The following is a 14,093-nucleotide window of genomic DNA, read 5'->3' as shown; positions in this document are numbered from 1 at the left end:
GGGTGAGGTAGCACCCCGGTGCCAGCATGCCAATGGGACGGGCAAACGGGCTCCCACAGTACAGCCCTGTACACTGAAGCCAGGAAAAATGGACGGTGCGGGAACAACGTTGAGATGCTGAGTAGAGACAGGTCTGCAGCTCCGCTAAGCGCTAATCTCCCTCGACCCTGAGGAAGCACGCAGGTAATGTTATTTATGTTTTAGGAACTATAGCAGCTTGGATTGAAAAATGATTAACAGACAGGAAGCAGTGGGTAGTTGTTAGAGGCAGAATGTCACAGTGGGCCTGTGTTCACAGTGGGGTACCGCAGGGTTCAATTTTAGGACCACTATTATTTCTAATTTACATTAATGATACTGACCTCAATATATACAGCAAATTGGTTAAATTTGCAGACGACACCAAGGTGGGTGGTGTAGCAGATGCTGAACTAGCGGCACAGAGGCTACAGCAGGATCTTGATTTAATTAACAACTGGGCTGATACCTGGCAGATGAAATTTAATGTAGATAAATGTAAGGTAATCCATGCAGGGAGCAGAAATATAAAGTACATATATTTCATGGGTTCTACTGAAATAAAGGTAGCTGATTATGAGAAAGACCTCAGTGTGTATGTTGATGCTTCCATGTCCCACTCTCGCCAGTGTGGGGAAGCAATAAAAAAGGCCAATAGGATGTTGGGTTACATCTCTAGGTGTGTGGAGTCAAAGTCAAAGGCAGTGATGCTAAGATTGCATAATTTCTTGATAAGACCCCACCTAGAATATTGTGTGCAGGTTTGGTCACCTTACCTTAAAACGGACATTGATGCCTTGGTTTCAACGTGGGGCTACAAGAATGATTCCTGGTCTTAGAGTAATGCCTCATGAGGAGGCGTTAGCTGAGCTGAATCTGTTCAGCCTCGAGCAAAGGAGACTAAGGGAGAACATGATCCAACTATATAAGATTCTAACAGGTTTGGATGCTGTTCAACCACATAGTTACTTCAATATAAGTTCAAATACAAGAACTCGTGGCCATAGGTAGAAATCAGCGGGAGAGCGTTTTAAACTGGATTTGAGAAAGCACTTCTTTACACAGCGTGTAGAGTATGGAATAGTCTTCCTGTTAATGTAGAGCAAGCTAAAACCTTGAGTTCCTTTAAGTCACAGCTAAATAAGATTTTAACAACTCTGAGTTATTAGTTTAGTTCTTCCAAAACAAGCTTGATGGGCCGAATGACCTCTGTTCTTATGTTCTTCTGTAAACACACACCGTAATGGCGCAGAGCAGACGTTCGGAGGTCACCCCAAAGGACTTGTTCCTGCTGAGATTTATACTTCATACTTTATGAGACTTGTGCTCCAAACCTGGCCACCAGCTGCAAGTCTCTGGTAGCCGTCAGCGTGTCTGATGCACGCGGCCTTCCCCCTCCTGTGTCCCATCAGGCCGCCACCTACGCCCCCCCCCCCCTTCTCTCGCCGCCCCTCTGACGCCGCGCACGTCTGATCCCCAGCTGTCCTTTGTCTCAACGCCACCGTGACAGGCGGTACCAGCAGGACCGTGACAGGACAGGAGCGTGACAGGACAGGAGCGTGACGGTGTTTGGCCTGTGATGTCATATCTAAACATAAGTCCAAGCTGCCATTGCTGCCCACAGCGAAGCAGATGTATTATTAAATGCGAGGGAATTGTATTTCAAAGAACTGTTGTTGTGGTTTTTCTCGGATGTCTATTCGATTCCGTCTCCCGTGTAACTTTAATCCCTGGCCTATCACCTATCACCTTATTGTGCAAAATAGCTCATCACACGCCATTTTCCTCACATAAAGCAGGGAAGAAGCTCTTCATCAATGAGAAGCAGCAGGGAAGAGCCAGGTTGAAGTTTGCAAAAAAAAATTATATATATAGGCCTATATATAATTCACAGACACATACCCAAAAACTGAGAATTGAGTGAAACAAAAAAATTGTGCTGTGGTCTCTTAAATTCCTATGTATTTACTTTTGCTTTCAGATGGTGGCTTACGATGAAATAATTTCGAGGAAAGATAAGAGGAAATACAATTTGCATCTGGTCTTTAGGCTGACAGACACATGGCGATTAAACCATTCAACATGAGTTAAAAAATGACTTGGGCGTGAATTTCTGCATGAAGCACCTGGACCTCATCTTCCTTTGTATAACAGAAAAAAGCGTCGTTGAGTTGCGAGTTAAGGCATAGTTATGACAGACATTAGGAGGGTTTGCTTGCGTGACACAGAGCTGAATTATGGCGGCGTTTCATGGTGGCGGTGCCTCGCTCCTGTTGGACACGTGGCTCAGCTGCTCAGGGAGTGTGTTCAGTGCTGAGGAGGTTCAAGGTGTTCTAGAAAAATCCCCGCCGGTAATGCCTGAGTCATACGTTGAGCGGTTCCGGTTTGTCTTGAGTGGGTGTCTGTCTAGTTCACTTAACTCACCAAAGACAACTACTTCCACCGAATTATATTGCTCTTACCAGACTGTGGATATTTATTGCTTACTGGTAATTGTCAGTTTGACCCTTGTCATTGCATTTCAACTGTAGCACACTAGTGGGGGCTAAACCAGCACAAGGACCTCTGTATCAGGTACAGGAAATCGTCAAGGTAGGACAGCATTTGGGGTGGTAGCAACACTGCAGCTTAGTTTGTGGTCTAAATTTACTCATGCACCAAAACAGTGTTGCTTCCTGCTCTATTCCATGTGTCCATCACTGATTTACCCTTTGCCATCTATTGACATGCTGTGCAGCTCACATTTGACATCTCCGGACTTGCTCCGTTGCACGTCCGTTGCCATGCCAGTCCCTGATCCCTTCTGCATCCACATCATATTTCCACCTGTGATTCCTCAGCATCTCATCACCCCCAGACACACATGCCTTGCTATCAATCCTGCTTACATTCATACCTGGGCCGTTCACCGGAAACTCAGCCTAGTTGCCCTTATGCCTTATTGACTCCTTGGCAGCTGGAGGTTTGCTATGGGCTATTTGCCTCACTTGTACGCCACTTTAGACAAAACCCTGGTGAATTTGTAAATGCAAATTTAAGCATTGGAGGCAGCAGAGGAGAGGTCAAGGAGTGAGACCGTTCTGCCATTTCCGGCTTGGGGGAGACAAATAATGAGTCATATGTTTACTTGTGTGAAGTAACCACACCCAGTCTGTATGAATGTCAGGCACCTTTGTATCTCGCGTGCACGCTATAGTGCATGCAGCCCTCGCTAAGAACCTGAAAATACAGGAGGAAATGTGTGTTAAGCAAGCCCCGCGCCCTGGCTGGCACACAGATGTGGAGAAGGCTGTGAACTGCGGCTGGCGTGGCACGTCACCCCAAGGGATCACATCTTCACGGCGGTCATGTTTGCTTATTCAAATTCTCAAGGGGGCAAGAGCACCACACCGTTTTTTTTTGGGAAAAAGAATCCGACGTAAATGCTGAAAAATAAGTATAAATAACTGTCCCTTCCCAATGTAGCTGTTTACATGGTCGACGGGCAAATTTAATAAACACTAGTTTCAGCAAGAAAATAACCGTCTGTTCATATCCCCATCAGATTGTAAACTACGATAGTAAAGATTATTGGAAACATACTGGCGATGTCCTGAAACACATTTCTCGCGTTCCTTTTGTGACTTCCCCAGACTGCTCAGAATCTTCCAAAAGATCCTTCCGGCACTCAGGAGATTTAAATCTCAACTACTTCCACCTAATTGCATTGCTCTCAATCGTCGTTTTTTTGGCTCCTGGACTTCACAAGCCGTGGTCTATTTATCGGCAGACTATGGTCAGACAAATCCAGACCGGGCTCAAAACCAATATATATTCAGTATTTAATCGCAACCCCGCAACCCAATATAACCGCAGTGTGGATTTTGGCACTTATTGCCAATCGTCAGATTAACACTGGTTCACTGTCTACATCTGCAGAACACTAGCGGGGGCTATAATGGTCACAAAGGCCTCCAAATCAATACCTGTGATGGCCTGTGGGGTCAAACCCTAACCCAATTCAGTTCGTGTGGTAACACCTGTTTAGTGTATCGTTAACCGAGATTGCAGAACACCTTGTCCAGAGTACTTGCCCGCCTTGTTATTCAAAATGCCAGGGCAATTTTGTTCCATGGTTCCATTCTGGACACTCTGGAGGTGGCAGTTCAATGGAGGTTTAGGGTTATGAGAAGCAGGGCAGGTTATTGTATCTTACATTCCAATGCATAACAACATGATGTGTGTTTTTCAAAACTGGCACGTATTGTGATAAAGCTACAATCCGATCATTTTCCTCTGCAGTCAAAGGCTTTGCTCATTACAACATAAGTTACAAACACAGACATCAATTGTAACCAGCAATCGGACCTCAGAAACAAGGAGCACATTAAACATAGCTAAAAAAAAAACTTTTGAAAGACCCACTGTTGCATAAGTTGGAGATCTATATCACATGGCGTTAAGTGCTTCTGATGAAACCTTCATGCTTGTGTTCACCAGTTATGGTTTTTTAATGAAGGGATTATGGTTTATCACAATCCTTCGTTTGCCTTATAAGCGGTGGCTCGCTGTTGCCACACTGTGCTGTGCCAGCGAGGACAAGCTGGGGGAGACAGATTGGAAGGAATCAGCGGTGAACTCAACAGCCTCCTCAGAAGACCATTCAGCTCGTAATACTTCCAAGAATGTGTTATTGCATGTCTGCATGGTGAAGAAACGGATGTTACATGATACTCTTTTATATTTATCGATAGATAGATGAGGATGTGGGCAGTAGAGATGTGTGTGGGAATAAGTGTTTGAGGGGGTGTGGCTAAGTCTGAGAGATGTTCAAGGCCACACCCATAATTAAAAATGGCAGTTAGTGAGACATAGAAAGAACATGCAAGTCTTTGCTAATCATCAAAAAGACTCACAGACACTGACTCACCCCAGGCAGCAATTTTCAGATGAGTGTGTTTGTTGAGATAATGTGTGTTTGTGTCTGTTTTCCTGCATCAAGGCTGGTTTTCACCTGCCCTGTTTTGTCCCTTGAGATTATTCTGCTGCAAGTCCAGGACTTACCCAGATGTTGTTGTTGACCTTCTGGTATTTTACAATATTAACCATTATCTATTTGCTGATATAGTTCATTTAGAGATTCCCAAGTTTATGAATCATCATATTGCCTGGACCTACAGTCAGACGCATAGTTCAAAATGCCTTCCACTTGAGATTTGAAGCCATGACACGTTATTTTGCTGCAAACCCAGGTCCCTAGATTGTTGAAAGACTATCTACCGTCTTACAATGATAATGGTAGAGTTTTCATTCATCTATATTTCCATTGGAGTTTTTGTATTTGATGGTAACGAGGGTATGAAGGCCTGCTTGGGAAAGGGGAAGTCACTTGTCTTGACCTCTCCCAAGTCTACAAGCACCTGTCCTGGTGGAAGGAAAAGGAAGGGGGAGACGTTCAGTTGATGAGGTAATGTTCTTTTCTACCTGTAGCGGGGTTAATTTCCATAATCATCTTCCTTATATGAGCCCATGGAAAACGGATTGCAGGAGAGCACGACCAATAAGGAGTAAGTTCATAGGTTGCAGGCCTTGCAGGCTTGTAAGATTTGCACAAGACTTTCAGTCTTTGCAGACTTGAGTAATTTTGCCTGAGCCTGAGAGAATCTGGGTAAGCAAAATAGCAGGATGGAGATCCTGAGATATCGCAGCTCAAAAGATGCACACGGGAACTACAGCAGCTAAACCAGCAGGGATTTTTCTCAATGATTTTTTTTTGCCTGTTTTTTGCGCTCTGTGTACTTCATATGGTGTGGGGGCGAGGGGGGGTGGTGGTTAATGACAGGTTAAAGAAATTTTGTTCTCTATTCAGCTGTGGTCTGCTGCAGCCCACTCAGCTGTCACTCGATTTCGTGTCATGTCTTCCTGATGCAAGATCTCACCCTTAATTCTGTGTTCACAGCCCGACCCTCAGATCTGCAAGCTGCGGAGCACGCACAGTTGAGGTCTTTATGACGACAATGAGGTGGACTCTTCGTTTTCCGGAATGAGGGCTCGAGAAGATTCGTGTGAAAGTAATGGCTAAGCATCCGGAGGTTATTTGAGATAATTTGTATTATGATTTGATAAGACTGTAAATATTGATTGTTCTTGAAAGGCATGCAAAATGTCCAAGTTATTCAAAGTTCTTTTTTTCCAATTTATTTAGTCAGAGGATCACAGTTCCCAGTGCTCCAAGCAATTCCCATAGACCCGAGTTGGTGTTGAATCCAAAGTTTGTTTAGGTGCAAGTGAAGGTCCAACAATTCATGGTACATGTAGCCATAGCAGTGTGCCACTGCAACTTGAAACTCTTCCTCTCTTTACTTCCCAGATACCTTTGGTGCTGCTCAAGAGCATGGGACCAAGAGCGCCCCCCAGTGGGCCAAAGCAACTGGTCAGTCCTACAGTTACATCTACAGTGTGTAACAACAGTAGCCTTGGTTTTCACCTGTTGACTTGTTTTACTGTAGATGCTGCTTGTGGAGTGTTTGAGAAAGCATTTGTGTGAGTAATTCTAATACTATGTGAAGTATGACTCAGAATGTCCTTCCTATTCCCCAGTGATGAATGGAGTCCATTTCCTGGGCTGGCTGTGGCTAGTGGGCTCGTAAATTTCTGTGGGTATTTCTGGAATGTTCTAAAGACAATGTAAGATATTTTGTTCTCGTTTTAGAGATCTGTGACATGAGAGGGTGTCACACTTGGCATTTGGTCCTCCCTGCTTGGCACTGGTATGCATTTCCGATACTAGTTAATATAGGTCTACTGGGACTCTTAGGGCTCATGCTGTGTTCCATTCACTTTGGAGGTTTGGACTCGGAATTGGGAATGGCTTCATACACAAGTTAACAGCGTCCCAGTACAGCAAGTTGGCAAGCCATTTAGCGATACCAGGGACCTGTTTCAAAAAGCAAGATTTCTTGCTGAGATGGATAACTTATCGGATTTAATTTACCCCAGTTTAAATGACCTTCATCTTCATTCATTTACATTTATCCCAGACTACCTTAAATCTGACAAGATATCCAGCTAAGCAAGAAATCCTGTTTTCTGAAACAGGCCCCAGTTCTAGCCTGGTTAATTGTTAGCTGTTGTTAGCAATATCAGTCGATAACAACACATTACACGGTATTTTGCACAGTAACGCAAGGCAATTATGTCTCCTAAGAGGCTCGGTACACTCTAGGAGAGTATGTGCGCTGAGCAATAAAGGCTTGTGTTCCTACATAACGGCACAATTTTATAAAGCAGGTCATTTCTGATTCTCTACAGGATGAGGCTTGGAAATCCCCTAGAAGTATAAAAATTTGCACATACACACACACACAGAGACAGACACACATGCAGACACACAAGTGCTTCTAAGCCGACCGGTGGAAAAAAATCTGAACCTGGGCACATTTCGAAAGAACTCCAGAGCCAGATGCGACCGCCGACGTGAACGGCTGGTTTGCAAAGAATGATTGTCAGTGCATGAGCAGCGTCCCTCCCCATGCTGGTATGTTCTAACGTTGGCACCTAGCTTCTCTCTTCCCCTACACATGGGCACAGCACCGCAGAATCGAAACACACGATTTCCCTTTCCTTTCGAACAGGAAGCAAAGGCGATCTTAGGGGGTGTTTTTATGAATCATTTACAACCTTGGAATTTCCTTTTGCCTTGTGTTTCTGCGCAGTGTTGGTCTCAGGAGGGGAGGCATGCTAAGCACATGGTTCTGCGCGCCAGGCAGGTTGCAATGTAGTAAAAATAAGGGTTTTAAATCCGCCCCCCCCCACCCCAAACATGTTTGCTACCAATCTGACAGCCAGTCACGAACATTACGAGCTTGAACTCCCATGGTAAATTAAATATACCAAGGGGTAACCCCGCCCCTAGATTTTTTTTCTGTCAACTGGCGTGCTGATCTCTCCTTATCTTGACCTCTGACCTCTGACCCCTTCCAGCTTACTGACATGACCCTATATGCATCATGCACTTGTGTCACACTCCAGCAAAGCAGAAACTGCATCTTCATCGCAAAGGAAACCAAACGGGAACCAGATCTGAGCTGATGATTAACGATCATCTCCTAACTGTCACTGGTGTCACTGGTATTATCGCCATTAATGCTCACCTGTCATGCTTAAATTTGCTTTCTTGCTTGCCAGCTATTGCAAGTCACAACTTCCGTCTGAGTGAACCCTACTCCAAGTGCAACATTGTAGGTCAGTTAAAGACAAATAAACCCAACACGTCATTGTTTCGAGTCCCATGAGAGGCCTTGATATAACTTTCCCAGCCAAGATACCTAACCTGGGTTGCTGCTGTAAAATTTTAGTGTGTGAATACAGAAAAATGCATTATACTTTTGGTAAAAACTCCCGATGAGCTGGTAATATGTAAATAAAGCCATGCACTGTACAGTACAAATTTATGAGAAAGTCACAAAATGTTTCACAGACAACTTTTTCAGGTGACTTCAGGGTAAAAAAGGATTTCTAATACAAAGAAAACAGAGTTGTGTCCATTAAAATGAGCGGCTCCGCCTAAGCTGATAGGGGTCAGCACAGGTCAAGAAGGGTCACCAGTGCATGTGTGAGATATCAGCCGATCGTCAGTCCTTATTCGATAAGCCGGAGTTATGCTTTTGTGTTGTAACTTGTATGAAGAAATTGAAGTGTTTCACGGTTGAGTAAGGGAGAATTGCACAACAATTCTATCCAGTATACACACGAGTGCTGTTCCATCCTTCGCCATTATCACAGCACTGGGAGGTAGGCAGGGTGACTCTGCTGAAGAAAAGCTGTACAAATGATTGAAGTCCGTTATCAAATTATGGAGCTCAAGAACGTCTGGCAGCGCTTGCATGCTATCAGGATGTCTCTGAAGGGCTCATCTCTCTTTCCAGTCTAATGCAGAGCGCTCTGTATAATCAAATTTTACCTCTGCCTACAACATTAACATCGATCAATATAACGAAGATTATTGCATATAAGAATCTTTTCTCATTACCAGTCATTAATTATCATTGAATGCAAATTACAATCTTTCAGCTTGTATTATTTTTCTGTCAAAATTGTAGAAGTCTCTTGAGGTCACAGTAACCCCCCCCCCCCCCCGTGAAATCTTAATGTATGACCTTTTCACTGAATAACACTGAAATCTGGATGTAATCTCTTGAAAAAGGTATCCCTAACCTTATATAGTAAATATTTTAATATTTTTAAAATTAATTTTTGAAATGTTCTAATTTGTGATTCGGTATGTTGGTCCACATGCCTGTGTTTTGTAATTAGAATAGAAGAATAGAATAGAATAGGACTTTATTGATCACACAGTGGGGAAATTTGTGTGTTACCACAGCTCTAGACAGATAGCCTGAAAGAGTACAAGAGTAATCCAAGAATATAAAAATACAAGAATAAGGATACAAGAAAAAAATAAAATAAAATAAGATAAAACACTAAATTAAATTAAATTAAATTAAACTGATGTAATAAAATGCAACACGTAATCTATATAGTACCAGAGTGACTTCTACTCCTCAGCTGTGCTGATGCATTCGGCCATTTCTTGTTTAGTTTTTTTTCTTATAGACATACAGCCACAATGACACTGCTTGCAAGCTGCAGTGGTCAGGACACCATGGCTCATCCGAGAAGCCAAAAAAAGCTACATCTTGTTTTTTTTATCAAATACAATACAGTGAGCTCTAAGGGGATGTTTCCTCACGCGGTCTGCAGTGTTTCCTGTTGCTCTGTGAGGCCGTTTGCTGTGCTTTTGTGCTTTAAACGGAGGGAAGGGTGGCTTTTCCTCCCCTGCCTTCATGTCTGTCCTCAGGACACCCTCCCCCGTCCTCTAGCTTCCTAGTGAATTTGTCGAGCTTATTGCCCTGGATTTCAGGGCTACGGTGACCCTCACCCTAAGTCAGGGGTAGCCAATCATATCCGCAATGGGCCGGTGTGTATGCGGGTTTTCACTGCAGCTCCCTAATTATTTTACTAGTTAGAGGACTGATTGCCTGAGGAGTCCTCACACCTGGGTTTGAACAGCTGACCTAAAGGTTACCCCAAAAACCTGCATACACACCGACCCTTTGCGGGTAAGATTGGCCACCGCGGCTCTAAGTGCTGTCTGGCAAACAATAGGGCAGCTTAACAAGAACGGCCAAGATACTCGGTCCAGTTTTGCTCCTCCCTAATTAAAGTGCTATATCTGTTCTTCTGTTACAGGTTCTCACTCGCCGAAGGGCAAATGACGCAGTCTACACACAAAGCACCGAAAGTAGATATGACTAATAGGTAGAGCCCCCTCTTAAACGGTGCAGCGAATTGGGAGGCCCCCGTCGAGCTTTAACTCTTAATACTTGTCGATCTTTTGCTTCTGTTTTAGAAATAGAGCATTGTTTCCAGTATAAACAAACAGGTGCTGTGACAAATGCAGCGGGCCATAGACCGCCGTTAAACGGCAAGGGTGTTCAGGTGCAGAGCCGCTGCAATTTTCAGGAACAGCTCGGGGGGGGTTACGACCCTACCTGTTTCATGTCCGTTTTGGTTCATTTGTTTTGTGGGGTGGAGCAATCAGGCAGGTGTGGGTAGTTTATCGGATCGGCCTGCTGAGACACTGGGTGTGGTCAGGACTGGGAACTGGGAATGACGTTATCACGAGATAACAGTGTTCCAGTACAGATAGCCGGAAAGCCATTTAGCAGGACCAGGGACCCGATTCAAAAAGCAAGATTTTTTGCTTACCTGGGTAACTTGCCGGATTTAATTTACCCCAGTTCAAATGGCCTTTATATTTGTTCATTCACATTTAGCCCAGACTACCTTAAATCCGACAGGTTGTCTGCTTAATGAAATGGGCCCCAGGTTTAGCCCAGTTAATTGTCTGCTGCTGTTAGCAATATCAGTGGATAACAACACGTTCTGCAGCATGTTGCATAGCAACACGTGCACGACTGATTTAATGAGCCACAAATAAGATGTAAGTGCTAGTAAACAGTATAAAACTACAGCTTTAACTTCTGTTGATAAAGGGCGCGGCCATCTTGGATTCTGAGGTTGGGGTTGTGTAGATTACTCGGATTTCTCAAGCCGGAATTCCGACTTCAGGGGGTGTTCCAGTTGAAATTCCTGACTAGGAACTCAGAATTTACAAGTCACGAGTTCAAATGGAACACAGCAATAATATGCATACTTGACCGTACTTGCGTTCTCGTGGACCCATTGCATCATGTTCCACTGCTGAAGACCTGTTCCAATACTAAAAACAGAGGTACAGAGTATGTTAAAAATCTCTGGATGTTGTTCTTACTCCACCCCGAATATCACGGATGCATTGGTTGCATCCTCGCCAAACGAGAACAATCCCATAATTCAAGTCTTGCTAAGGCCACAAGTACGATCTTTGGGTTCTTGGTTTGCGAAAAACCCCATTAGAATCACCAAGCTGAACAGTTTCTCCATTCTGACAGGCTTGTGGTGTTTAGGTCATGTGGTACAGGGTTGCCAACTCTCACGCATCTGGTGTGACACTCACGCTCTCAGACTGTCACGCTCACGCAAGAAATCTTACGGCAAATCTATATTATTGCATTATAAACCTAAAATAAGCAATGTGTTGGGGTAGCGTGCATGCAAACCCTACAGACTGTTTGCAAAGTAAATCTGTCATATATACATGCAAATATGTGTGCAAATTTGTCTCAAATTGAAAATCTCACACCAGCCAGCTGACCAAAGTCGGCAACCCCGGTAGTATAATTTCTATTTCTGTGGCTATTTATTCTTGTGTTTATTTTTTGCCGTATTGCATCCCGTACTCAGTACTCAGATTTACTTTAATACATAATTTTCTTAATAGCATCTGCATAAATTTCCTCCAATTGATGTTTCCTCACAAAACAAGACTACTGAGTGTGATGGGGGGGGCGGGTCATCTTAGGATCAGTTTGCTGTCGGGGGGAGGGGGTGATGCCAGAGGAGAGCAGTCGGGCCTTTGGGGGCTGCCCTATGACTCAAATGCATAATAGACATAGAGGCCAGTTTCATTATTACAGTTTGACTGAATTGGTGTTTGGGAGGGGGTGTTTTACTTGCTCATTTCTTAGAGTATGCAGAATGCCTTAATTGGCTTGTTAGGGCCATGGCTTGTTCATAATCATTGTTAGGAAAGGCCAGGCAAATTTCAAAGCTTTATAAGTACTCTGACTCCTCAAACCGTCTCTATAAGAAAGCTGCAAGAAGATAGCAGAGCATTTCCCTGCACTGTCGTCACAAAATTCAGTATCAGAAGTTTGCAAATGAAAATCTGAACAAGCCTGATGTTTTGGAAACTAGTCCTGTGGACTGAGGAAGTTAAAATAGAACTTTTTGGCCACAAAGCGCAAAGGTATGTTTGGAGAAATGAAAAGAACGTCTCTCCAACTGTTACACCCGGGGGGGTGGATCGATCATGCTTTGGGCTTGTGTTGCAGACAGGGGCACGGAGAACATTTCACTGCTAGAGGGAAGAATGGATTCAATTAAATACCAGCAAATTCTAGAAGCAAACATCATACCATCAAAATGCACGACGGGCCACCTCAAGAGGTGCAGGCTGAACGTTTTGGCACGGCCTTCAGTCGCTGGACCTAAACATCATCAAAGATCTGTGGGTAGACCTCAGAAGAGCAGAGCGTGCAAGACGGCCCAGGAATCTCCCAGGGTGGCCCAGGGTGGCCCAGGACTGGGCGAAAATCCCCATATATGAACTAGAAGGCTCTTAGCTGGCAACTTGGCAAAGGGGGTGTTACTCCCTACTGATCATTCAGGGTATGCAGACTTTGGCTTCAGGCCATTTTCCTCTCTCTTACTTTGAAACTGTAAAAGATGGAAATAAAAAAGGAATCTTGCATAAAATATTGCAGAAATGTGTCGTGTAATTTTATTCCTTTAGGAAATCCAGTCATATTTTACATGCTTTGCTACTCAGAGTAACAGAAATTTTTACCAAACCTTTGCATGCCACTGTATGTATTAATGTATTGCATAGTATGTGGGCAGTGGTGGCTTGATGGTTAGGGTAGCGCACTTGTAATTGAAAGATTTCAGGTTCAAATCCCCCACCAGCAAGTCACCACTGAGGTACCCTGAGCAAGGTACTGTCCCCAAGCACTGCTCCCCAGGCACTGAATTATCTGCCCCCTGCTATGTCACGAAAGTCACATAGGGGTCAAATGCAGAGGTCACATTTCGTTGCTGTGGTGTGTTGACAATGATCACTTAATTCTATACATAGACTTGGTGTTTTGGTCTTGTAACTCATTACTGTGAGTTACATTAGTGCAATACATTAATTCATTTCAATTTATTTTGAGGAAAAAAAATCTACAAAATGCTGCAGGCCAATTGATACTTTTTACTACTAAAAATGAATCATTACATGCCCCAAATTAAAGGTGTCAATTTAATGTTTAATGCTACTACTGCATCAGTCCACGAGAGTAGAGATTTTCTCACCATTTCAAAGCCTTAACTGTTTTATAAAAATTGTTACTGCTGCTATTTTTGGAAAGAAATTTATTGCATGAAATTTAAGTCGATTTTTAAAAACATTTTTATAGTAACAGGAAAAGAGGTTTTCTTTTGGTTCTGATAAAAACTGAATGGAAATTGGAACCATGAGCTCAAAGAAAATGAACAAATGCAGAAACATTTTGGCCACCCCTACGTGAAGTGTGTAACGTTAACTATATCGGGGAAAAAAGGTACCTATCTTGTTTTACGGTAAAGATCTGAGTGACTTTGATAAGGGCCAAATCATTATAAATAATCCAAAATCACAGACTAGGGCAAAGCATCTCTGAAAAGGCAAGGCTTATGGTCAGCCTTGGTGAGTACCTACTGAGAGCGGTCTGAGGAAAAACCACAATCCGCCAACAGGGTGTGGAGTGGCAAAGATTTGTGACACGAGATGTGCGCAAAGGCTGTCTTATCTGATACAAACCAAGAGAGGGACAGAAACCGCAGTAAGCGTCCATGACGGTCTGGGAGAGATGCGTCACGGCTGCATTGATCCCGGGGCCGGCTTGCCT

General features: G+C 43.7%; 1 long non-coding RNA gene across 1 annotated transcript; it reads left to right on the top strand.

The window, feature by feature from the left end:
* The first annotated feature begins 6 nt into the window (after nt 1-6).
* Nucleotides 7-6,435, top strand: LOC111859434 (uncharacterized). Its single transcript, XR_002841822.2, has 3 exons — nt 7-183; nt 5,957-6,089; nt 6,368-6,435. It is a non-coding gene; the product is annotated as an uncharacterized lncRNA (long non-coding RNA).
* Nucleotides 6,436-14,093: the final 7,658 nt, after the last annotated feature.

Source organism: Paramormyrops kingsleyae, chromosome 3, assembly GCF_048594095.1.
Source record: "Paramormyrops kingsleyae isolate MSU_618 chromosome 3, PKINGS_0.4, whole genome shotgun sequence".
Lineage (NCBI taxonomy): Eukaryota > Metazoa > Chordata > Actinopteri > Osteoglossiformes > Mormyridae > Paramormyrops > Paramormyrops kingsleyae.
This window is presented reverse-complemented; position numbering and strand designations above follow the sequence as displayed.